Raw genomic sequence first — 27,500 nt, forward strand, 5'->3', positions numbered from 1 at the left:
TCATATAAAAGTATTTAATGAAACTACAAGTAAGTCAAAGATCTTACTTGGTTAAAAAAAGGGTGAGGTAAGGGGATCAGGAGGCAAAAGAAAAATAATAAAAATATTTCACATGAATGGATAGTCCGGTGAAGGGTAAAAATCCAAAAATGGTAAAATCCAAAACGGTCGAATTTAAAATTTCAATCCAGTGGGTAAATTATATATATATATATATATATATATATATATATATATATATATATATATATATATATATATATATATATATATATATATATATATATATTATATATATATATATATATAATATATATATGGATATATTTAAAACACATGTATATATGCATTTATTGATATAGATATTTGAAAAGTATATATACGTGCATATATATATACGTGCATATATATATACATATATATATATATATATACATATATATATATATATATATATATATATATATATATATGAAGACAATAGGAGTTGGAAATGAAGACACAGATCTATATATAAACATATACTAAATACACTTAAGAATATGATAAAAGACTCTATACACCTTTCTGCGCTACACTATATATAATATGCTCCTCCTTTATTTAGAATTTAACCTCCCAACATTATCTATAATTTTAATTTGTTTTGATCTATTTGGTTCCTAATGTATCCAACGCTAGACGCCGCATCCCCACTATGCTACCTAGCATCTTCTCTACTCTTCGGATGAGAGGCATTAGGCTTCGAAATGCCTTGGCATAAAGAGTCCCTTCTATCCCCCAACTAATCGATTGTATTCCCTTATTGAATAAAGGAACCAATCTATATCCAACAAACTATAGTTGTGTCTTCATTTCAAACTCCTATTGTTTTCATATATATGCTTCATTGATACTTGTTGAGGTTTATAATGTTCAGATAAGTCTCCTCTCATAGAATTGAGCTTGCTCTTTTTCCCTAACGCTCTAAGCATATATATATATATATATATATATATATATATATATATATATATATATATAGTAATTTATATATAAATATATATAGTAATATATATATATATATATATATATTTATATATAAATATATATAGTAATATATATATATTTATATATATACATATATATATATATATATATATATATATATACATATATATATATATATATATATATATATATATATATATATATATATATAGTAATTTTAAAACTTTGAAGTGTCCAATATAATGATAAAAGTATAATGCTCCAGTTTCGAGAGCGAATTAAATAAAAAATTGTCACACACTTTTTGAAGACATTTATTTTTAAAGTAAAATTTAAATGGGAATTTGAAAACTTTGAAGTGTCGAATATAATGATAAAATCATTTTTATTTACTGATTTTTTTTGTAAGTCCGATATTTCGCTAATACATAGCCTCATCAGAGTCGAAAGTTCGGTTCGTGAATTTCTTTTTCTTTTTCTTCATTTTAGTGTAATGGCGAAGAGAAGAGAATTTACGCGCCAAAACTGGAGCATTATACACTTGAAACAACCGGAACAACACGTAAATTCGCTATTCTTCGCCATAACACCAAAATGAAGAAAAAGAAATTCACGAATTTAGCAAAATATCGGATTTACAAAAAAAAAAAAAAAATCAGTAAATAAAAATTGTTTTATCATTATATTCGACACTTCAATATTTTCAAATCACCATTTAAATTTTACTTTGAAAATAAGTGTCTTCAAAAAGTGTGTGTCCATTTTTTTACTTTAATTCCCGCTCGAAACTGGAGCATTATCCACTTTGAAACAACCGAAACGGCATGTAAATTCTCTTCTCTTCGCCATTAGACCAAAATGAAGAAAAAGAAAAAGAAATTCACGAACCGGACTTTCGACCCTGATGAGGCTATGTATTAGCAAAATATCGGACTTACAAAAAAAATAAAATAAAATCAGTAAATAAAAATGAATTTTATCATTATATTCGACACTTGAGAGTTTTCAAATTCCCATTTAAATTTTACTTTAAAAATAAGTGTCTTCAAAAAGTGTGTGACCATTTTTTTACTTTATATATATATATATATATATATATATATATATATATATATATATATATAAATCTTAAACAATTAGATTGAAAATGGTTCTTTCTCCACACAGTCTACCAAATTATTCATATTTTTTACCAATGAAAATAAAGATAAACTCAAAAATTAAATAAAACAAAATGAAGAAAAATATTTTTACACCATCAAACCAAATTGAGTCTGAAAGGACTTTTCATTATATAAAAGGGGGGGGATGTTTTTGATCTGTAATGCGTTATGAATACGAGAGTTTAGACGATCTTATTTATAACTACGGGCTAGAGCATTCAACCAATGAGAAGCCTCCGAACTCATTATAAAAATATCGAAATTTGGATTCCAGTCAGTTTGCTGTCAGTTTCGTCTTGAAACGGCTCAATCACTGCTGATTTGGATTACAATGATTCTTCGCCGATCTAATGGCGCCATCTTTGTTCAACATAATGGCTCAACATTTAACAATAAAACATTAAAATATGTTTTAAAGTTTTTTTTTTGTAACTAAATAAGATTTTGGATGATTTTTTATAGTAATCTGCAAAAATATTATAATACATTTCAAATAATTTTAACTTTTTATATCACTGTATAGATTTGCGTAACGAAATTATAAAAACAGACAAAATTTAATGATAGATTATAATTACGTACGGAGAAATGGGTAGGACTAAATAAACTATATTTAGCCATGTATTTTTAACGTTTGCTTCGGCGATTAAGTGAAGTGTTTAATTGTTTTCATAATATATATATATATATATATATATATATATATATATATATATATATGTGTGTTTGTGTGTGTGTGTTTGTGTGTGTTGCCTTCGATTGTAAAGCAACGATAGGGCTGGCAAGTACAAGATGCTATTTTGGGAATGCTAGACGTCTTATGTGTTTAAAAGAACTCATGCATCTTGTATCACGGTTGGGCCACTATAGGTGAATCAACGAGAAATTGCCGAAAGTAATTATCGTATTTTTAGCAAAATGCGCAGTTATTTATAGATTCATATATATATATATATATTAAATTGTGATCCAATGAATTAAAAAAAAAAAACTCTCATTGAAATGAAATGAAGTGGTTGATTTTCATACCAAAGAATTTTTATTATTCTAAGCAAGACAAAGAATACTTTAGAAAATTATCTCCTTAATCTATAGGGTTTCGATGTCTACCATCTCATCAGAGGAGAGAAAATATTAGCAAATACTTATAAAGGTATGCAGCCTATTTGCTAAAGTCAGTGAGACATGGAAAGTCAAAGTCAAAAACTATTCTGAAGAAAAAAAAAGTATATATATATATATATATATATATATATATATATATATATATATATATATAAATTTGTTGCCTACACAACCCCCGAAGTTAAGCAATGATGAGGCTGTCTAGTACCAGATGGGTAGTCATTTTTAGAATACTAGGCGTCGTGTGTATTTAAAACAACTCATTCATCTGGTATCACTATTTGGTTCACCATAGGTGAATCAACAAGAAATTGCCGAAAGTAATTAGCGTAGTTTTTGCAAAATGCGCAGTTATTTATCGATTTTTTCTTTTTTGCCACTGATGTTTCAAAGCACACACACACACACATACACACACATACACACAGAAAAAACACACACGTATGTATACACACACATATACACACACAAACACATACACACACATATATATATTCATTTATTCTCTATATTGCTCTGTAATTACATTGAGCTTTTTAAATCAGGATTGATATATATTATAAGAAAATATATTTCTACAGAAATATATATAAATATATATATAAAAATATAACACGGAATTTATTATTCCATTATAACACTATATATATATATATATATATATATATATATAAATATATATATATATATATATATATATATATATATATATATATATATATATATATGACAGTCACCACTTATGAAGGCCCGGAGGCCGCTCGAGGATAAGGGTTATTGCGAGTACAGTAATCAATAGAATAATATTGTATTTAGGAATTTGTTTATGTTGGCATTGAAAACAACCAAGTTGTAGTCAAGTTGGAAACAGGCAAACGAAAGAGAGTTCCACAGGCGTTCAGTTCTAAGAAACAAGCGTTATTCATGGAATCTACGTTTTGATTTAGGCACAGATAAAGAGTGGGGGAAATTATTGACAGTGCTGTTCAAATAACAGTAAATTTAATATTGTGAATACCTACATATACACCTACTAATCGAACTATGTTTTTAATGATAAAGCACAACTGTAAAGACATTTTTTCTAACTTATGCCAATATATTAACTACTGAACCATTTTATAAACATTGTTATGAAACTCTTTTTTACTGCTTTTTTTTTTACTTAGACGTCTCCCATTCAAATGATAAAACCGATTAATATGTGTGAACAATATATTGATTTGATTTGATTCAAAGGATGTTTCACTCGTTTATTCAAACGAAACTCTCGTACCAAAAGCGCAATTAGTCCGGAAATAATTAAATTCTCCAATTGTCTTCCATTTTTCTTCTTTTCAATAATAAACTTCCATTGAATACAAGTCTTGAGAGGTTTAGACAAACGGAAGACATTTTCTTTGTTCGAATTCAAATCGCAAAATAATTAAATGTTTTCATTTCATTTTCTCTAGAACAATCCGAATCCAAACATTAAAAAGAAAATCAAATATAAAATACGATTGATTTTTATGGATACGCGAAGTGTCCTTTTCATTTCGTTAATATTTTATTTCAACAAAATGGCGACAATCAAAGCATAAGAGACCATTTGAATAAAATGAGAAATTGTTTTGTTAATTATTACACTCAAAGGAAATAAATATGAAAAGGACAGGCAACAAAACCGGTTCGAATTGAACATGTTCATTTCAAAGTAATTAACGTTTCTTTCTCTGCTAGTGACAAAATTATATTTTAACAGCAGCCAGGCCGGCGTTGCTCGGTGATAATATTCGCATAAATATTATATTTTAATTATTGCAGATGTCTTATTTCTTATAAACAGAAATAGCATGGGTTTTTAACGTAAAGTTAAATTTCTTTAAAAAATGAAAATAAAGAAAAAAAAAAACTACAAAGAAACTGAGATATGTACATGCGAATTTTTTCTAAACAATTTACTTCTCGTAAGTAAAAAAAAAATAAAAAACAAACAAAAAACAAAGAATATACCCAAGCTAAACTCGAAATATAAACCTGATGGCAGTGAGTCAAGTACGATAACAGTTAGACCAGTTTCATGGGAGGTTTAACTGTGTTTTCCAACCTTTTTTTTACATAGGCATCACCACATTATCAAGGCCAAGAGACCACTCAAGGATAAGGGTTAAAGAGTGTACAGTAGAAATTGGACATTATAGTAATCATTAGTAATGAAAATTTGGTAAAGTTGATAACTTATATGGAACGGCTCATCAAGAACTTATTTACGTTAGACTTGAACACAACCATATTGTAGTCAGCCGGAAAGCAGGAAAACGGAAGACATTTCCACAGGCGTGCAGTTCTAAGAAAGAAGCTTTGTTCATGGAATCTACGTTTAGGTTTAGGCACAGATAAAGAGTGGGGGTAATTATTGATAGTGTTTACAGCTAGACGAGTGTTTCTTGTGAAAATTTGGCGAGGAGGGACCATAGATTGAAGCTCATTCGAACACTTTCCATGAAAATAACGATACATCAGAGACAAACTCGCAACATCTCTTCTGTGAGATAAAGGTTGCAAGGAAGAGAAAAGGACATCTCCTACGAGGCTACGAATTCTATTTTGAACTCTATCAAGGCAGGACAAGTCCTTTCTAGCAGCTCCTGCCCAGATGTGGCAACAGTATTCCATCCTTGGACGTACCTGGCTCTTATATAGATAGAGAATAGCATCAGCAGTGAGATATCTACCGGATCGATAGAAAGATCCCACCATTTTTCCAGCGGCCTTGGCAACAGATTTGATGTACGTGTTCCATTTAAGATCAGGAGTAATGGTCAAGCCAAGAAGTTTGTCAAAACTTGAGGCCTCCTGAAGACGAGAGCCATTCATTTCAATTGATGCCAGATGTGGATCAGAATGTTGATGATGTAAAGAGAGAAACTTGGTTTTAGATGCATTAAAAGTAACCAGCCACTCCTTACCCCATTGTACTACGTGTTCAAGATCAGAGGAGAGAGAATTGGAGAGAACTTGGTCGTTTACTGTCTTAGATGTGCTACCATAAATGGTAGTGTCGTCAGCATAGATGTCTACAAATGATGTAAGGATGTGATTTGGAAGATCATTAATGTAGATCAGGAAAAGAGTTGGGCCCAGGATGGACCCCTGAGGGACACCGGCATTAATACTGTGAGCTTCTGATTTTTACCCCTTAACTACTACTCTTATGAACCTATCAAAAAGAAATGATTTAATAATTGAGAAGACATTTCCAGCAATACCATAGCTAGAGATCTTATGAAGTAAACCTTTATGCCATACCCTATCAAAGGCCTTAGATATGTCAAGAGCAATTGCCCTAGAAAGGTTGCCTCCGTCGAGAGATTTGCTAATCCTATGAGATATAACTGTAAGCACATCTGCTGTAGATCTAGCAGAACGGAAACCTACTTATCCGTAACAAAATGTTTATCAACCGCGCATGAAACAGTTGACAAACAGATAAAAATCCCTTAGCAGCCCCTTTTCTAGATGAAAACCGATGAAAAAGTTTTCGATGTGAATAGATATCCTATATACCAAATTTCAAGTATGTAGATCAAAAAGGTTTGTTTTATCGTTATTTCCATGGCACGTGCTCGTCTGAATTCTAATCTCTGCCCCCCCTCGCCAATCTTTCACGAAAAACACCCGTCTTGCTGAATCCACTGTGAAAAATTTTCCCCACTCTTTATCTGTGCCTAAATCAAAACGTAGATTCCATGAACAAAGCTTCTTTCTTAGAACTGCACGCCTGTGGAACTCTATTCCGTCTGCCTGCTTCCCACCTGACTACAACTTGGATGTCTTCAAGTCCAACGTTAACAAATTCCCAATGAACCGCCCCCTTAAGTAAACACTTCATTAAATCTCCACACTAACGTACTGTACTTGCAATAACCCTTATCCCTGAGTGGCTGCCGGGCCTTAATAAGTGGTGACCACCTTGTAAAAAAAAAATCTGTTGAGTATATAGGTTGAGAGTTGTCCTATCCCCCACACATATTTTCACTTTTATAGAAATACTAGCAGGTCGCATATCATTGGCCGGGATTCAACGTACCGCTTAATTCCTTAAAAAATAAAGTAAAATAAATAAGAACAAATGAGACATGTGCATGCGAGTATTGTTTTTTCTAAGCGTTTCACATCTTATAAAAACAAATACTCGAGCTTAGATAGAAATGAAAAACTAAAGAAAATGATGTAGTACGATAACCATTATGCCAGCTTAACACGACATTTACAAAATGTTTTTTGAAAAATTTTATTCTTAACATAAGGAAGCTGTCATGTTTCTCGACCGCGCATGCGCAGTCATGAAATAGTTTATACGCAGAAAAACTCCAACGACCCCCACGTACTAATTTCCTAATTTTTATCCCTTATCATTTTTTTCGGGTGAATACTCTGCATAAAATATACTAACATATTTAAGCGTATTTTATGACCGGGCAAAGATACGTGCCTGCTAGTCTTATATATAAACAGTTATATGTCTGTCTGTCTATCAGTCTTTCAGCCTGTCTGCCTACATATTTGTAAACTCTATCCCCACCGAAACTAAAAGTCGCAGAGCAGCAATAGGGGCCTCAAATGAATGGACTTTTTACCGACCATTCTTTTATAGGTCTTTAGCCGGTTAAAATTGTTTTAAGAGGTCCACAATGGATAAAAATTAAAAGAATTGTTAAAACTCTTGTATAATCAACTTAGTTTATTTTTAAATTTCAATTTTCACTCACTTTATATGTGTGTCACTTTTGTACAGTGGTGACGTCACCAGCGGTTTCGATTCTAGCCGGCATCTAAGCTTCAGCCTCTGTCCCATCGACGAAATGTTGCATCCCTCTGCCTTTTCTACAAGTATTTTAGTGATGAATGCTCTGACGAACTGCAATCACTTGTGCCCCCACAACGTGAGCACCCTCGACAAACCCGACAGGCTGCTAAATCCCACCCCGACGCTGTAGAGATCCCTAGATATAAAAGATCTTTCTACTCCAATAGTTTCTTCCCCAGAACCGCTAGACTTTGGAATTCCATTCCAGGTCCCTGCTTCCCCAACTGTACTGACGTGCAGAAGATCAAGTGTAACGTGAACCGACATCTTGCTGCCCAAATCCCTACATAGTACCCCAGTAGTTGTTGCCCCTTATAGTATGCCCCTGCACCAAAGTGGCAATTTGCCTTGTTTGGGGTGAAAATGTAATAATAATAATATATATATATATATATATATATATTATATATATATATATATATATATATATATATATATATATATATATATATATATATATATATCAGACGATATCAAAACATCGTTAAACTCACTACTCGTTCAAGCAGCCGCCAATAGCGTAATGGTTAGGAGCCTTGACTCCCGTACAAACGGTCGGGTTTCAATCCTGGCTTGAGGTAGTTTCCTGTCTAGCCGCACTGATGAGCTGTGAAACAGCGAAACAGTACTGTATGTGGATGACTATATATATATATAGGAAAGCTGAACAAATGAAAATATATTTAAGCGTATTTCACGTCCGGGCAAAGCCAGCCGATCCTCGCTAGTACGATATAAATATTAATAATAAACATGATAATAATAAAGAAAAATAATAAAACTTATAGTGCCAGCGTTGGCTGGCCCTATACCAAATAGCCGAAAGGTCAAAGAGGATGGAAACGCTGATAAGTGAAAGCACTTATCAGGCCTCCACTGGATTAGTGCGAAGGAGACTGGACGTTTGGGAGGCTTTTTACCACCAAAATTCCAGTGAAGATCAATGGTCATTATCAGCGAAAAATCAACGGTAAACCATTGTTGTGATAATCTGATGTATGATTTGCAAAGGTTGTCGAAAAAGGTGGAAATCTGGGGAGACTTGTTGCCACCCAGACCCCAGGGAACACCACCGGTCTTTGTCAGTGAGCAATCTCTAATGATGACCTGCGTGAGAACTACGGATGGGAAATACATGCTTACATTAAGAGTAGCCTCTTTCGTGGCATCGGCATCTCCCAAGAAGTTCACAAACTATCTTATATGCGCTTCCGTTTACCCTATACCGTCTCACAAGGATAGTGTCACCATCTTTGAGAGTATCTTGAAGAAAATTGGCGATATTCTATCTGTCCATAAATCTGCCAGTATTCACACTCGTGTAGATTTCAACGTTCACAGCGTTAAATAGCTGGTTCACTTACAGATTAGGAGGGGAAGTTTTATCATGAGTCATCCCTTGTCTATAATCTAATCGAGATCACCAAGAGCCAAAACTCTTCTGCAGTTAATCCAAAAGAGAAAAATCTCACCAGCTTATCCGTTACATATCACTACCGACTTCTTGTTATGACGTTATCCTCTAGTGTTTCTGCCATTTCCTTAGATATGCGTTCATTTGTTTTTCCCTCGTGCCTGTTATAGAGAGTGGTGCCATCAGTAAATGTACCCACATCAGAAACAATTTTTTCAGGGAGATCATGTATGAATATTAAGAATAATAAAGGTCCATGAAGAATAATAAAGGATAGACCCCTGAGGTACTCCCGCATTTATATCATAAATATGTTACAATACATTTGGTATAGCATATTGGGTATGATTATAAAAAATTTAGACGATAATATTTATAGCCTGGAATGATAGGAACGAAGCAATGATATACCAAAATCACTGTGTAGTGAATCCAGTCTTAACACTCAACAGGAGATAATCAAAATTATTTTCAAGGCGTCAGTTCTAAGAAGAATAACGTTGCGTCCACGTAACAGTTCTAAGATTCAAACTCTTCAACATTGATAATTAAATCGTTGTATGGGCAATGCTAAGAGTTATGATTGCTGAAACGAGAAAAAGCTACACTTGGTGAATTAAATGAAGGGTATCGCCCAATAATTTCAGTTGTATTGCGAGTGTATATGTACGAAATACTATGCACATGTCCATCTTACGTACTGTGTATATATAACGCTGTATATATGTACGTCTATTTGGATGTGTTTAACGTAATATGTTGTGATCGTCTAGTAATGTTCGTTGCGTTTATCTACAGCTCGTAGTAAGTACATATCAGTTTTAATGTATGCGAGAGTCTTTAGCGTTTGCTATTGTCTAGCTTCTCTATTATACACGAGTTGATACATTTATTACACACACACACACACACACACACACACACACACATATATATATATATATATATTTAACACAAGGAAACGACCAGAAGTTTCAAGGTTTATTTTCAGCAACTTTTATTACCAGAATGTTTCCTCCTTTTGAAGTTGCATGCTTGTCTTCACGCTGACTATATCGTATGCTGAACAGCTTCCTCAGCTTACAGAGGCCATAGCCGCCAGTCGCTCTGACTCCCCTCGTTTGTTCAGCTCGACTATCTCACCAACTGGCTAAACTCTACGTATATATAGATAATTTTTCCTTTCGTCATCAATACATCGCCTGATCTTTTGTCACGTATTTTTGTTTATTATTTTTATCAACGAAAATTCCTAAATATTTTTTAATGAAAAACTAATTTCCAAGTTATTTATCAAAACTAATATGTTTAGCTTCTTTCTAAAATTCCATTTTATCAAGTTAACATTCCTGATAAATTTTATACTGAAAAAAACATCTAGACTACCAAACAACAACCATTATATTAATTTATGTTTATTTCGGAACTATTATTCTCATCTTTATTAGTTGTTGCTTTTTTATCTTTATTAGTATTTGCTGTTGTTTTTGTATCACGACGTTTCGGCCAACTATTCCTCTGGCCTTCGTCAGGTGGTAATCGCGACGGATAGGAACATTGAATCTCCTAACTGCATTCTCAGCCATCACTGCCATCCGTAATTGTTGTCGTCTCACCACGTTTTGGTTAAGTAAACCTCTAGCATGCTTTGGGTAGGATTGAAACCGCTATCTTCAGACAATGTCCATCTGAAACCGTAAAGATTCAACGTCTCTATCAACTGCGCCACGGGCCCCGAAGGGCGATCAAGGATGGATTCTTTGATCTTATAAATCCACGTTTATTATTATCTGATCTTCCATAGTCGGGTCCGTACCGATTGGTATATATATATATTATTCCTTAAAGTAACTTAGATGATTATTATAATGGTTATTATATATATTATTCCTTAATTGGAATTCATTTTATAGATGAGCATTATATATATTAATTTATTTTTATTTCAGAAATAAAGATAAATTAATATATATAATGCTCATCTATAAAATGAATTCCAATTAAGGAACAATATATATAATAACCATTATAATAATCATCTAAGTTACTTTTCGGCGTTTTCCCGGACTAACAATCCAACATTTTGCTCATATTCCCAAGTTCATCATAAGGATTTTGAAACAAAACAAGGGGCACCTGAAGAAAGTAGAACGTTACATTGGCCATAAATATAATGTGCAAGATAACAATAGTGTAATAAAAAAGCAAAATAATCCATCGTTACATGAAAAAAAAAACATGTTACACTTTTTTAAAGATAAAAACGATATGTTACACTTTTTGAAAGATAAAAACGATATGTTACACTTTTTGAAAGATTAAAACGATATGTTACACTTTTTGAAAGATAAAAACGATATGTTACACTTTTTGAAAGATAAAAACGATATGTTACACTCTTTGAAAGATAAAAACGATATGTTACACTTTTTGAGAGATAAAAACGATATGTTACACTTTTTGAAAGATAAAAACGATATGTTACACTTTTTGAAAGATAAAAACGATATGTTACACTCTTTGAAAGATAAAAACGATATGTTACACTTTTTGAAAGAATAACACGACATGTTACACTTTTTGAGAGATAAAAACGATATGTTACACTTTTTGAAAGATAAACACGATATGTTACACTTTTTGAAAGATAAAAACGATATGTTACACTTTTTGAAAGAATAAAACGACATGTTACACTTTTTGAGAGATAAAAACGATATGTTACATTTTTTGAAAGATAAAAACGATATGTTACACTTTTTGAAAGATAAAAACGAAAAGTCAATGAAAGTATTTTGGCGAACATAAGAATAACATGCAAGCGAAAATGCTATTTTCAGTAAACCAACAAAAATGTCATTTCGAACTTGGCGAACAATGGGACATTTATAATGATATATCAGACTTGGAAGTAATAGACAAAAAAAAAATTATATTTTGAACTTAGTTAAGGACAGTTATAAGTTAAACTTTAGACAGATCACTGAAATTAATATATTGAACTTTGAAACAACAGTCCAACGAAAATGCTATCTTAAGCTTGTAAACAACAGGCCAGGGGAATTATTATTTTGAACTTTGGAACAACAGGTCACTGAAATTAATATATTGAACTTTGAAACAACAGTTCAACGAAAATGCTATTTTAAACTTCCAAGTATAGAAATAGAGAGATATTTGAGAATATACTTGCCTATTTATTTATCGAAAATGTCAATAGGTGTGAAGTGACTGGAAATTTTTGCAAATGATGATATTTTATTTTATTTATTTTTTTCGTTGTGTTTAAGTTGATAAGCAGCTTGACAAATCGATCAGTGAGAATCGCAGGAAACTTATCAAAAGGCAGGAAATCGTAGCCATTATTTGAAAGCTGGAAACGAGTTGATGATATCAACAGGATATTTTCATTGTTTGGTTTGTTGTCATCGTGAAGTGGAGAAATGAAGCGGATAGAAAGTTTGGGTTAAAATGAAGGAAAAGAAAGAAAGAAAAAAGAAGAGAATGCTTTGGAAAGTAACTTTACTCTATCTTTTCTTTTTTCCCTCTTTTTCCTTCTTCTTCTTCTTCTCCTTCTTCTTCTTGTTCCTCCTCCCACCACCCTGTTTCAATTCCTTTTTTCTATTTCTCTCTCTCTTTCTCAGTATGACGCTTTTATGACTGCGCAATCAATAAAACAAGTAAAAGTCTTTATACAGGGTCGAACAATAAAAGTTGTCGCCCTAAAGAAAGCAACATTACAGTTTTATTTTTAAATTTTTATTGGAAAAATCAATTCAGGGATTCGATTATGTAGTAGAGCTGATATCTATTCAATGTAGTCGCTTACGGCCTCAATCACAGTCTCGATACGGGTTCAGAACTAGGAGCATCCCTTTTCTACAAACGCCAACGGGAGTCCAGCGAATACTCGATGGATGGCGACGATCAGGGCGGCTTTGGTGGTGTGGGAGGTCATGTAGGTGATGTTCTCCACGTATAACCAAACGAAGTAGTCCAGCGGGTTTAGGTAGGGGAGAAGGGAGCCAGTGAGAGAAGGATACAAAGTCATAGCACTACTTCTGAAGCCAAGCCCGGGTCTCTTTGGACTTGCGAGCCGGCGCCGTCCTTTTGCCATACTCATGATCTGCCAGCGGTCACCCGATTACCTAGAGGATCACCTTATTCTTCAGCACCTCCAGGAACACTTTTCTGTACAAACTTTTATACTATCTTTTATATTCGCATTTAATTCTTTCAATCTTTTTTATATTTCAGTTTTTTAATAGACAGCGTCAAACTTTAATGTTCATTATAGATATTAATATATATATATATATATATATATATATATATATATATATAGATAGATATAGATATAAAATGCAAATTATGTTTTTCTTCTTTTCCTTCCATTACTTGCTGTCTTTGCTAATTTTTTTATCGTTGTTTTTCGCTTCTTTTCAAACAGATAGATGACACAAGGAGACGTTTACTGAAATTTTAAAAAGTTTTTCAGGGAAATTACTTATATAAAGAGAGGCTAATGTTTCTTAATTATTATTCATTCCTTAAACGTAACTTTCTCACTTAAGAAATAAGTGACGTAGAAAGAGTGGTACCATTCGCTTTAGATTTTATCATTTCGTTCTACATTATTGTCATGTCTCGTTCGTATGAACTGCAAACCTATGTTTCTGCCGCTAGAAAACGTGACGTCATGTCATTATTCGACACCTCTTTTGTCTACGGAGCTGGACCGATTGACCCGTGCCTCAAATCTTTTTTTCAAATCTCAGAACAGTTCTGCTTTACAGATTTGAGTTATCATGTTATGCATTAAGAATGACCCTTATCAAAATTCACACTAGTTAACTTAATCTCTATTTACTGGTGTAGGGTCCTACTATGTAGCATTCTTTTACGTCAGAGAGATGATTTTCGGATTATTAAATGTGGAATCAGTACACCATATTTTGGGGTAATTATGTAACGAAGCGGTGCAGTCTAATTGTAATAAAGCGGCGACAAACGAGAAAATCAGTGGTAGCTGTATGATTGTTGTATAGCAAAAATATTAGCAGCAGTAGCCAATTTAGCGATATGGTGTACTGCAAGAAACAGCCTATCCTGCCTTGACAGAGGACAAAATAGACTTCGTGGCTTAGCGGGGGATGCCCTTTTCTCTACCCTGCAACCTCTCTCCCACAGAAGAGACATTGCGAGCCTATCCTTGTTTTATCGTTATTTCCATGGCAGGTGCTCGTCTGAACTCCAATCTCTGGTCCCCCCTCGCCAATCTTTCACGAAAAACACCCGTCTAGCCGAATCCACTGTGAAAAATTTCCCCCACTCTTTATCTGTGCCTAAATCAAAACGTGGATTCTATGAACAAAGCTTCTTTCTTAGAACTGCATGCCTGTGGAACTCTGTTCCGTCTGCCTGCTTCCCACCGGACTACAACTTGGATGTTTTCAAGTCCAATGTTAACAAATTCCTAATGAACCGCTCCCTTCATCAAATCTCCACATTAACGTAATGTACTTGATATAACCCTTATCCCTGAGTGGCTTCCGGGCCTTGATAGGTGGTGATCACTGTGTAAAAAAAATGCAATGTAGCGAGTGTGCACGAGCTTACGTGACGGGAAAAAGAGAGAAAAATACACCACATGGTCAAGAGTAGAAGCAAAGTGCGCTTCGGGGAAGATGGACGTGTGATAATTAGGACTATTACAACAGTATATTGTTTTCCTTGTTTTTATTCTCAGGTATATATCCACTGATATCATATGCTTTTATGTAGATTGATGTGATTCTCGGTTGATTAATTGTGTCTAATTGTGTCGAATATATACTCGAGAGTCAAAACAATGCAAAATATGCTGTTGTATTAGCCCGAGTGATAATGAGCGTGAGAAAGCGCTAGCTATGGCCGGCGTGAAGTGACGGGGAGAGAGACTTTTAAAAAGCACATATAATGGCAGAGCGTTGTAAAACAAATGCGTGTGCGAAAAAAACTTGAAAAATAATGAAATGCGTTATTGTTGGAAGAACCACGAATAAATGCATTTACTTTGCACTTAAAAAATGCCGAGTCGGATATTTATTTCTTTACTTTACTTTTTTTGTTGTTTGTTCCTTTGTGAGGAAGTCTCAAAGAACGTGCGGATCCGATGTTTGATAAATAGCGGCACGGTTTAAGTATAACAGCCACGTTACAATTATTGGTAGTTAATACAGAGTGAAACAATAAATTTGTCGCCGTAAATATAACAACACTACAGTTTATTTTAAAACTTTTATTGAAGGAAATCAATTAAAGTAACTTAATTATGTAGTAGAGATTACATCTATTCAATGTACTTGCCTTCAGCTTCAATCATCGCTTCAATACGATTCCAGAACTGGGCGCATATCTTTTTCACAAGCGCCGGCGGGAGCTCGGCGAATACTCGGCGATACGGCTGGCTTTGGTGTTGTGGGAGGTCATGTTGGTGATATTCACAACGTATGACCAAACGACGTTGTTCAGCGGGTTCAAGACTTGGAAGGAGGTATCCAGTGAGAGGAGGGTACAAAGTCGTAGTATTCCTTCTGAAGCCAAGCCTGAGTCCCTTTGGATGTGATCTGGCGCTGAGTCCTGCTGCCACACCCAAGGGCTGGCAGTGGCCACACGATTGCACTAGGGGATTACCACACTTTTGAACACATCCAGGTACAATTTTGTGTTAACTTTCAAGCCGACTTGAAAGATGTGTGGTGGCATGATGTGGTCCTTACTAGAAGCCACATCAAAGATCATAACCGTTGCCGGAAACTTTGTTTCTATCACCTTGAACACGTCCTTGTTATTCATGGCAATCCAACGATCTACTTAAGGGTCCTGTTGTCATAAATTGGATCGGTAGAGAGCATAAGATGTACAGCGGCGCATCTCCGATCTTACTCGCTGAACATTGTGCCAATTTCAGACATGATAGACGGCTTCTACCGCTCTTGGTATTTGTACACAACTGGTCAACTAGTAGAAAGTCTTCAACAAAAAATAACGGAAACCAGGTTTTATCAAACGGAAATGAAATCCTGTCGTCTTTTCTAAAGTGACAATTTGGGATTGGAATAGGAATATTAATGACTGTGAGTAGTTCTGTGCTGGTTTTATTTCGTTGGTTGATATGATTACGTCACTCCGATCGCACATTATTATGTTGCATAGGGGTACATATTGGGGACACATTAATGGGGACTCAGAACATATGACGATGATAATGAGGGAGACATTTATATCTGCCTGGGATGATTCTTATTAACACCTATAGAGGGGAGGAGATACATTATTATGATGAAGGAGGCACATTACTTGTAAGGGTTATACAAGAGTTCGTTATAAGATGATGATAAAACACATTTACCTTTTCTGTTGTAAGGAATAAGGACACGAGACAAACAGTGATAAACATAGATGGTTCCTTTATTCTTCAACCGGCTGATCGGTGATGTTAGGAACTCAAGCCTATTCGACTACATGATCTACTTTTTTTCCTTCGGCTCTAAGGGGCTCCCCACTCTCCAACTGTGTATGATCTTCTCTGATTATCTGCTCCTAATCAACTCCCTTAACTCTGAATCCACAGATTCCTATATTGAACCATCTCCTTTGTTTATGACGTCAGAAGTGTGGTTTTCAAACGTGACTAATTATCACGTGGCTTTACATATGTATGTACAAACACACTTTTGACAACAAAGAATCCTCCATTTTAATTGTTTAAAACAGTATATTTTAACTTGCATTGTGCATTCATTTAACTGACATATTTAATATCCAGATTTCTAAAAGGATAGACAATCGCTTTTTTCCGTCATGAATAATATTTAGCTATTCTAATAGAATTAATAATGAACGGAATTCCTAAGAATTCCTACATCCACTTGCCTACATGGTTCGATTCTAGCCTTCTCCTAATATCATTTTTACTTACCTAGTCTGCTTCTTGTTACATGAGAAGGGGACAGCCCTTTTCATGTAACAATCCAACGTAAGCGAAAAAGTAGACTGTGGAAGTGTTCATGTCCGCTTTCCCCGGTTATGGCATGCTCAGCCACCACCGTGCTTAAGTGCTAGAAGTTTCACGAAATAATCTGATTGACAAAACGCTTCTGGCTGTTTAAACTTCTGGTAGATGCCATCGAAAATTTGGTTTCAGCATTGATTAAAAACTCCGCTTCTTGTTACATGCTTTTTCTTATCCTTCTTTTCTTCTACTTTGCCTTTTCTTTCCCTTTCTATTGTCTTCTTTCTATTTGTCTTCTTTTTCCTTAACACAAATATTACTTAATGTAACCCGACATTCTTCATTCTTATCTCCATTGCTCTGACAGCTGTCATATTTCCTCTACTCCGACTCTTTATTACACGTCTCCAACATCCCTTTTCAATTTCCTAATTTTCTTCTCTTTTTCCAAAAACTAGTCTATATCCACGAATCTTCCCTCAAAATGAAAAGTTCTCATTAAAAGTTTTGTGGTTTCATCATTTCATGCTGAGTTGTCAACCTGTCAAATGAATAGACAATTCTCGCAATAAGAAGGACACGCATTAAACCAGCCTTCATCGCCGATCTAAAATGGATACTCTGTAATTTCCTGGTTTATTCACAGACTTCAAGGTTTTCTGGGCATTCCATATCACAGAAACATGACTGATAAAAAGCAGAGATAATACAAACGTTGATTCAATTTTTGAGTCAACAATCATGGATCATGTAAAATTGTGAATTTGATCCGCTAAAAAGATCAAACGTTAGTAAAAAGATTGCGATGCATGAAGAGCGATTTAATAAATGTTTCACATAAAATATACGTCAAACGACTAGTGCACCTGGAATTCTCAAATGGTCACCCATTTTGATACTGACCAGGCTCAACGTTGTTTAACTTCAGTGACCCGACGGGGAAAAAATATACAAAACTTGTGTGTCAACGAGATTATGACGTATACAAAAAATATACAAAAAATATACAAAAAAATATACAATAAAATATACAAAAAATATACAATAAAATATACAAAAATATACAAAACAATATACAAAAAATATACAAAAAATATACAAAACATATACAAAACATATACAATAAAATATACAAAAATATACAAATATATACAAAAAATATACAAATATATACAAAAAATATACAAAACAATATACAAAAAATATACAAAAAATATACAAAAAATATACAAGAAATATACAAAAAATATACAACAAAATATACAAAAGATATGCAATAAAATACGCAAAAAATATACAATAAAATATACAAGAAAATATACAAAAAATATACAAAAAATATACAACAAAATATACAAAAGATATGCAATAAAATATACACTAAAATACACAAAAACATACAAAAAATATACATAAAATATACAAAAAAGTATACAAAAAATATACAATAAAATATACAAAAAATATACAATAAAATACACAAAAACATACAAAAAATATAAAAAATATACAAAAATATACAATAAAATATACAAAAAATATACAAAAAATATACAAAAAATATACAAAAGATATACAAAATAATATACAAAAAATATACAAAATAATATACAAAAAATACACAAAAATATACAATAAAATACACAAAAAATATACAATAAAGTATACAAAAATTATACAATAAAATATACAAAAAATATACAAAATAATATACAAAAAATATACAATAAAATATACAATAAAATACACAAAAAATATACAAAAAATATACAAAAGATATACAAAAAATATACAATAAAATATACAAAAGATATACAAAAAATATACAATAAAATACACAAAGCATATACAATAAGATATACAAAAAATATGCAATAAAATACACAAAAAATATACAAAAGTATATAAAAAATGTACAAAAATATACAAAAAATACACAATAAAATATACAAAAATATACAAAAAATATTCAATAAAATATACACATGTAAATAAAATAAAATACGCATCAAGTGCGCTTGAAAGCCAAATCACAACGTAATATTTAGAAAATAAACAAATATTTTACTTGTTTGAAATTTGTTACAAATATATTTCAGAGGTTTACTCCATCTTCATTGTGTTGTTTTGTTTCTTTTTTTCTTTTCTTCTTCCTTGCCATGTTGTAAGTGTGGAGAAAGAACAGCCTGTTTGTAAAGAGCCGCGCGTTGTATCTGGCGGTTTATTTTTAAATGTTTGAACTGTGCGTAGGCAACGCGAGAATTACGCCAAGGGGGGGGGGAAGAAAACAACACACTGAAGATGGAGTATACCTCTGAAATATATTTGTGATAAATTTCAAACAAGTAAAATATTTATTTATTTTTCTAATATTACGTTGTGATTTGGATTTCAAACGCACTGATGCGCATTTTATTTTATTCAAATTAAAACAACGTTTCTTTATAAACTCGCACCCTTTACCTTATTGTCGCGTTGTCTAAGCACAGTTCGGACATTTTAAAATACAACTGCTAGATACAACGCGCGTCTCTTTACAAATAGACTTCTTTCTCCAAATTTACAACATGGCAAGGAATAAGAAAAGAAAAAAGAAACAAAACAACACACTGAAGATGGAGTATATCTCCGAAATATATTTATGTTATAAATTTCAAACAAGTAAAATATTTGTTTCTTTTTCCTAATATTACATCGGCCACTTGATGCGTATTTTATTTTATTTAAATTAAAACAACGTTTCTGCATGAACTCACACCCTTGACACATTGTACATATTTATATAAAAAATACATTATATAAATTGTCCAGAACCAGGCTGGTTAATCATTCCTAGTGATGACTTAAGACGGATTTAAAAGTACTTGAGCTTACAGTAAATATGTTAGCTTTGTCAGCCAGTTTGTGTCAGGAGCAAGAAAATTAATTAAGAAGGTGAAAGAGATAAAATCCCAATTAAAATCAATGGAATATGCTTATAAGAAAGATTGCTACCTATATTTATACTGTTATATAAAAAAAAACTTTGCGTGGCTGTGTCTGTCAATTTCTTCCCTATGGACTCGAAAACGGCTGGTCTGATTTTTATGAAATTTTACAGAAAGGTACTTAATGTAGCTGGCAATGCTCTTAAGTTTTGTATCAAAATGTCTTTAATAAATATAGATAATTGATAACTGAAAAAAATCCGATGAAAGAAGTAACATGCGATTTTAACCAAAATTAACACCCTACACAGCCTAACATCACAAGTGCATTTGAGAAGTTTTGTTATCACACAAGCAGTAAAGCCAGCCATATAAAATCAACAGTGTGTTCGTTGATATGACAGAGGCGCGCTCGAAACGAATGTTTCTGTTTAGAGTACAAATGAAGCGTAATTATTGACGTTTATATTTTAAACTTTAATGTGATTTAGTTCACATTAAATTGTCTTCTCCACAACAATGCCCCAACTCGATTGGATTGAACAATGGGATATTCCACCGATTTAGAGGAAAATAAAAATATAGCAGTGTGAAACACTCGATGATGATCATCACATCCCGGGCAACATCGGCTCTTCCTGCTAGTAATAATAATAATAATAATAATAATAATATATATTCTCTTCTTGCTCGTCCGTCGAAATCGACGATGACCAAGGTATCAATCAATTCGGCGTCAGGGGTTTGTGGGTCCTGAGATGGCTGATGAGGCCAATCCGTGCTCGGCAGACTCTTCCACACTCTGGACACGTGAAGGCGGTATCGGCAGGCTGTGAACCGGCAGCTCTCTCCTTCCTCCTCTTGCGCTTCTGCTGGTCGTGTGTCATGCGTTGATTCTCTGCCCTGTCGGCTCCTAGGCTGATGACGCAACGCCAGGCCGAACGTTTAGCAGCGCGACTCTCCCAAGACTGGGGGGCTGATGTCAAAGTCTTTTAGGGACGTTCTCAGACAGTCTTTATATCGTTTCTTTTGGCCCCCTGCATTCCGCTTTCCCTGGCTGAGTTCCCCATAGAAAAGTTGTTTGGGGATTCGGCTGTCGTGCATGCGATAGACATGGCCTGCCTACCGGAGCTGGGTTTTGCGGATTATGGTGGTGATGGTATGGAGCCCCGCGCGCTTCAAGACTTCTGTGTCAGGAATTCTGTCTTGCCAGCGGATGTTGAGAAGATTACGGAGGCATCTGAGGTGGAAGCCATTCAACTGTTTTTCATGTCTTTTATATGGCGTCCAAGTTTCGCAGGCGTAGAGTAGGGTTGTCAGGACGACTGCTCGGTATACTTTCAGTTTGGTTGCGAGTTTAATGCCTCTCCTCTTCCACACATTGTCTCTAAGTCTTCCAAATGCACTGCTCGCTGTGGAGATCCTATGGTTAACCTCAATGTCAATGTTGGCGGTGCGGGAGAGGGTGCTGCCAAGGTAGGTGAATTGCTCCACAGCATGGATCTTCTGTCCTTTGACAGTGATGCCGGGTTCATGGTATGCATCTCCTGGGGCGGGTTTGTACATAACTTCTGTCTTCTTTGTACTGATGGTGAGACCAAAGTTGTCACAACTATAGGAACTTAAAAAAAAATAGGAACTTAACTTTAAAACAAAATCTAATTTGGAAGATTGTAGAAACAATCATATTATTTTTCATGTCACTTTGAATACTTTCTGCACAGACTCATCAGAAAAATAGGAACTTAACTTTAAAACAAAATTTAATTTGGCATATCCGTAGTTGTATCGATTTTTATATTTAAGCCATTATATATATATATATATATATATATATATATATATATATATGTTCATCCACATACAGTACTGTTTTGCTGTATCACTGTTCATCAGTGTGGCTAGACAAGAAACTATCTCAACCAAGGTTTGAATCTCGGCTGCTGCCAGGATTGGCATAAGAATTAACTTTGTTTAGACATTGTTAAAACGCTTAAGTTCCAGTAGTTTACAGAAAGAGCATCGCTTAATACGCTATTTGCAATTTGTTTATCACTTCCCATTATGCTCAACCCAAGATAGGGAGCGTTCATATATAAATTGGAAGAAATGTCCATTGACAATCTTGAGCTGTTGTATGGATAATATATTGTTCATATTACATTATGTCTTCAGTTTCCATAACGTTTAACCTCCGAACTGTCGATGGATTCTTTAATGAGGCTTTATAAATTTACAGTCCTAATCTTGTCAACGCTGAACGTTTACAAATGCGAAATTTCGTCACTTTCTCTAAATTTGAGCGGAACGGTCACGTAGCTGATCTATTGGTTCGGTATAATTCAGTTGCCGACGGGTCATTCATTTTCATGCTAATCAGCGGGGCCTATTCAGACCGATGACCTCGTCGTTATTACAAAATTAATAATGGACGTTAGTTTTGCCTCGGATATCACTAACGAAATTTAAAGTTAATTAAAAAATTGTATATATATATATATATATATATATATATATATATATATATATATATATATATATATATATATATATATATAATGTTATTTGTTTTTGTTTTTGCGATATGTCTTAAATGAATTCAATTATTTACGAAAGTGCATTTTTACCTAATGCGAGTTGGGAATAATTTTCCCTTGAACCAATTTCGTACCCCCACATGGGGAGCGGTATATATATTATTTTAAAAATATAATTATCCACTAAATAATAATAATCCACTGACACGTGTTTCGTAATCTATGACTCATCAGAGTGGCTGGATCTAGCGACATTCGACATCTAATGAGTCGTAAACCACGAAACACGTGTCAGGTGATAATTATATTTTAAAAATAATATATATATATATATATATATATATATATATATATATATATTGAGTAAAATGATTAATAATTGTGAATTATGAATCAGTTTCAAAAAGAAAAATATCAACAAAACCAACTTGACAATAATTATTTACAATAATTAAATAAGGTTTTGTGTTGGAATGCATTCTCCTCATCCGCAAAAAAATAGGGCGGGGTTAAGTTGAGGATACTAAAATAAAACATAGCATTTTTGTAGTAAGTAAGGCGGATAGTCTTTATTGAGTTGCATTAGAAATGTTCAGTCAGTATATATTTGGGCATACTACTGTATCTTGTCTCCGAATATATATATATATATATATATATATATATATATATATATATATATATATATAGTCCGAATTGAATGTTGTATCCACGTGTATTCCCTTTTAGTATATTTAAATATATATGAATAAAAAATCAATACGAAATTGAATGATCACACTAAGGAAGATCGAAGGATCGGTCGAAAATTATGTGCTTTTCAAGGAAACATTCTTGTCTGTTTTTCAAAAGACTTTTATATTCCTACACGTCAACACACAGGAAATAAATACAGAAAAGATATAAACATTTATATATTTTTCGTATTGATTTTTTATTCATACATATTTAAATATATATATATATATATATATATATAATTAGTGGTATATATATATATATATATATATATATATATATATATATATATATATATATATAATTAGTGGTAACATTGTATGATATGTTGTTTGAAAATTTTTTTTGTAATGGAGATACGAAAATAGGTAAATATATAAATCTTTAAAAAATACTTTGCAAGGATGAGATATAGGTAATATACATATATATATATATATATATATATATATATATATATATATATATATATATATATATATAGAGAGAGAGAGAGAGAGAGAGAGAGAGAATAAAAAGGAACAAACCGTATTATGTGTTCATCAACGTTTCGTCTTTATTTCGAGACTTCCTCTGGATGAATGAGATTAAGAAACCAAAAAATATACCAGTACAGAGGAAGTCTCGAAATAAAGACGAAACGTTGATGAACACATAATACGGTTTGTTCCTTTTTATTTTCTCTATTTTGTCGGAATACTATTCCCTTTATTTTCATTCATATATATATATATATATATACATATATATATATATATATATGTATATATATATATATATATGTATAGTAAGTAATTTATAAAATATATATGGCGATTAAGCTACACTGAATATTCTGCGTTTCATCCACTATAGGATTCGTCAGGCTTATGCTCTACCTACGTATTGAGCACTTTTGAAGTAAATACTTAAAGTTTACGCATAAATCTATACTTTCGTATATTAAATTTATGTGAGTAAATGAAGTAGTTATACTTAGCTCCTAAAACAGTCGAGGACTCTCAAAAGAATTTATTTCACCACATTAAAAATAGATATGGAAAGAGTTAATTTCTAAACATCGCTAAAAAACATCCCCACACCCAGCAAGCATAGCTATATTATCAAATTAATCCAAAAAAACAGATGAACTAATACTCTGAATGCGATGGCGACCAAATTTCTTCCTTAAAAATGAAAACGTAAACAAAAAAGGATCCTATGGTTTTAAAACCCTTAAAAATGCGAAAACAGTAGACCTTTTGATAAACTTTGAAAATGACCTTTTAAACGTAATTAAAAACCTAGATTTCCACAATAAACCTAACAATTTCCAACGGAAACTACACAAAATTGTTAGAAATATAAACAACTCTAATAAAATCTTTGTAAAAGCAGATTAAACCAGAAACTTTTATAAAATAGATAAGCAAGAATATAACAAACTAATCACAGAAAACATTACAAAAAACTACAAAAAACTAGACACAAACGAATGCGACTACATAGATATAATAAATACTGAAAGTAAACAAATTACCGATAAACTAAAAATTAGCGATAAAGTTGGCAAATTGAAACCTAGAGAGTCATACATTCTGCTTAAAGACCACAAATGGGACTTTAATAATAATCCCAGCACCCGCCTGATTAACCCAACTAAACCAGAAATAAGTAGAATTAGCAAAATTATACTTTCTAGAGTAAACAAACAAATCAAACAAGACCTAGAACTAAACCAGTGGGCAAATACTACCGAAGCAATCACCTGGTTTAAAAATATAGAAAACAAAGATAAATGTACGTTCATACAGTTTGACATCATAGACTTTTATCCATCGATATCCGAAGAACTTTTTAACATTGCCCTAGAATTTGCCGAGGCATACACTGATATATCCTCAGAAGAAATCAACATCATTAAAAAATGTAGAAAATCAGTTCTAATAAATAACAATAACCAATAGATAAAAACTAAAATGAAAAATTCGTTCGATTTGGCGATGGGTGCCAGAGACTTTGCAGAGGCATCAGATCTTGTGGGATTATTCATTCTATATACCCTCACAAGCATAGTCGATACTACGGATATCGGCCTATATAGCGATGACAGACTAGCTATAATAAAAAACTCCAACAAAGTCAAGGGAGAAAACTTTAAGAAAATCATACACAAAGAAATGAAAAAATTAGGCCTAAAAGCGGACGTATCAGCTAACATAAAAATAACAAACTTCCTGGACGTCACGTTCAACTTAGATAAAAACACATATGAACCATACTTAAAACATAACGCTACTCCAATTTACGTAAACCCTAAGTCCAACCACCCACCATCAATTATAAAACACATTCCTAACTCGATCGTAAGTAGACTCAGTAATAACTCAAGCGATGAAAATGCATTTAACAGGTCAACCAATATCTACGAAACAGCCCTAAAAAATAGTGGATACAAAAATATCGATATCAAATATAAGCAACAAAACACCAACAACGATAATAAAATTAAAAATAGAAGAAAAAGAACTATAATTTGGTATACGGCCCCATCCAATCAAATGTTAAAAACAAAACTTGGCAAGAAATTTCTAGATCTTATTGAAAAACACTTTCCCGCAACCAACCCTTTACACAAAATCTTCAATAAAAATACCTTGAAGTTATCTTACAGTTGTTGCGAAAATTTAGAGATGATAATTAAAGCACATAATAACAAAATACTAAATGAAAACAATGTAAACAACAACAAAATAAAAAGTAGACACAATGACAGAAATAAAACCAACACTAGCAGAAATAATAATAATAATAATAATAATAATAATAATAATAATAATAATAATAATAATAATAATAACAAACCCACCCCGGACAAGAACAACCATACCATAAATAAAAATAATAATAACGAACAAGATAAATGCAATTGTAGACACCGCACACTTTGCCCAGTCCAAAATAAATGTCTAAAAAAAGGTGTAGTTTATCAAGCAACAATATTTGCGAATGAAAACCCGAATAACAAGAAATATTACATAGGCATGACTTCCTTAGATTTAAAAACCCGATACTATGACCACAAAAGTACATTAAAAAATAAAAAAACACCGTATAAAAACAACACTAGCGAATAAATACTGGGAACTCAAAGAAAGCGGACATTCGCCGGTAGTCGAATGGAAAATAATGAGACAAGCTACCACGTGCAGACATTTAGACGACCCATGTAAATTATGCCTCCATGAAAAATTTGCTATCCTGTACTTTAAAGAACCTCAAAATCTATTAAATTGTAGACGAGAAATAGCAAACAACTGTGTTCACAAAATAAAACTTACTCTAGGATAGCGATACAAAATAGCTTTAAAACTAACAATAACAATAGAAAACAAATGAATTAAACAAACATGAATATACATAAACGATCACACATATATGTATATATATATGTATATATATGTGCATGTATGTGTGTACACATAGGTATATTTATATATATATATAAAAAGGAGGGAAAAGATCTACCTTAAACCACTAACCTAGTTCTAAAATAGATCCTTTGTTCGATAAAATGCATGCCCATTGGCTGATAGGAAGGGGCGCGGTGGATACTAGAAAGCTGATTGGCTAACTAGAAATCCTCAACATATATAAAAACAAGAAGCAACCACAGAATTCGCGCATAAGCCTGATGAATCCTATAGTGGATGAAACGCAGAATATTCAGTGTAGCTTAATCGCCATATATATTTTATAAATTAATAACTAGCTCTATC

This window comes from Euprymna scolopes, chromosome 16 (genome assembly GCF_053919585.1).
Source record: "Euprymna scolopes isolate OS-2025 chromosome 16, ASM5391958v1, whole genome shotgun sequence".
In the NCBI taxonomy this organism is placed as follows: Eukaryota; Metazoa; Mollusca; class Cephalopoda; order Sepiida; family Sepiolidae; genus Euprymna; species Euprymna scolopes.